This window comes from Ascaphus truei, chromosome 9 (genome assembly GCF_040206685.1).
Source record: "Ascaphus truei isolate aAscTru1 chromosome 9, aAscTru1.hap1, whole genome shotgun sequence".
Classification (NCBI taxonomy): domain Eukaryota; kingdom Metazoa; phylum Chordata; class Amphibia; order Anura; family Ascaphidae; genus Ascaphus; species Ascaphus truei.
In genome coordinates, this window is record NC_134491.1 from 5,995,100 (window position 1) to 5,996,886 (window position 1,787).

At 43.1% G+C, this 1,787-nt stretch overlaps 1 protein-coding gene across 1 annotated transcript in view; it reads left to right on the forward strand.

Moving 5' to 3' along the window:
- The first annotated feature begins 252 nt into the window (after positions 1–252).
- The window catches only part of GREM1 (gremlin 1, DAN family BMP antagonist), a 10,418-nt gene continuing 8,883 nt past the window's right edge, over positions 253–1,787 (forward strand). The window contains exon 1 of the mRNA XM_075613080.1: positions 253–462. The gene's annotated coding sequence lies outside the window, so the exon portion shown is untranslated. The remainder of the gene's footprint in view (positions 463–1,787) is intronic.

Sequence of the window (1,787 nt, forward strand, 5' to 3'; positions counted from 1 at the left end):
GCAGTTTGGTAGCTGCTTCACAGTGACTGCCTGTGGTCTCCTCTTGTCCCTCTGCTGTCAGATCTGCAGGGGGTGTTGGGTCTATCTGTGCCCTCAGCACCCTCAGCACCCTCACCATGGTCTCCAGTTCCATGGGTGGTGGCTCAGGAGACCCTCACTTGTGCCCTTTGTCGGGGTATGGTGCAGGAGCCTCATCTTTTCCCTAGTGGAGGCAGGCGGCAGTGTTAAAAGGGGCGGATAAGAGAGAGAGAAGAGGGGCTCAGTGCTGTGCTCGGGCCAATGGTGAGAGGAGGTTTGGAGAGCAGATCTCAGCTGGCAGACATTTAAATGAGAGACAGTCCGGCGCTGCTGCAATTTGTAGCCTGGGATCTGAAGGCTTTCCTGAGACCTCCTGTGCATGGACAGCACCTCCAGGACTGAGCTGTGATCCCGGCACAGGGACACGGTCACATCACCCAACAGGTGAGATGTGCTGCTCTCTGGGGGGCTCACACACCGCTTTGGGGGACACAGGACCCGCAGGTCTTATCTCTGTATCATTAATGGCTTTAGTGATCAGGGCTCATAACAAAAGTTATCCCATTTGCTACATTATCACAAAATCTAAATAACTGTATAGTATAGGGGTTACTTGCTATTTAATATCGATTAAATGTTTAGTTGGTACTCACAGAAATATAAAGTATGATCTGTATTTTTTTTTATCTACGCAGTGTATTCCTTGTGTGCAGAATTATGAAAGTAAAATCTTAGCGTATTGTTTAGTTTTTATGTTTATACGTGTGTGTGTGTGTGTGTGTGTGTGTGTGTGTGTGTGTGTGTGTGTGTGTGTGTGTGTGTGTGTGTGTGTGTGTGTGTGTGTGTGTGTGTGTGTGTGTGTGTGTGTAAATATATATGTGTGTGTGTGTGTGTGTGTGTGTGTGTGTGTATATGTATGCATGTGTATAAATATATATATATGTGTGTGTGTATATATATGTGTGTTAGTGTATCTTTATTATATATATATATATATATATATATATATATATATATATATATATATATATATATATATATATATATATATAGTGCAGAATAAATGAGTTCACACTCATGGACTAACACGGCTATTTTCTGATATATATATATATATATATATATATATATATATATATATATATATATATATATATATATATTTTTTTTTTTTTTCTCCAATGGATAATATAGATTCCCAGATGAGAGATATAGATCCTGGTTATTAATACAATGTGTCTGAGAGGTACTGTAGATAGATGTATGGGGAGAAGGCCACAGTATATAGATTATTTTATAGGGACTTTCATACAGTGTATTAAACACCAGGAGATGATGGTTTCCATGTATTGATTAGAAGAGCAGGGCCCCCATCCCGGGGAGAGGGGGAGATGTTCCAGTCTCATGGTCCCATGGGGTATATACAGCGCCCGCCGTAGATGAGATGTTCCAAGAGATGTCCTATCCTGGCAGTGTCACCTGTACCCTGATAACACACACCTCCCGGGGTACATCCCCCTGTCCCCCCCCCCTCTGTATCTCTGTATCCCTATCCCCCAGGGGGCTAATCCCCGCAGGGTGAACCCCCAGATTATCTCATTCATCCGATCCATTCCTGCTCTGTCACAGGGGGTCCCACCTGTCCCCTAATAACTTGCAGGCCACAGGGACAGCTGCGTGCTGTGTCACATCGAAATAATTAGCACCAAATATTGATAGGCTGTGATCACATGTCGGTATCAGTTATTGATTATCTGTGATCATATGTC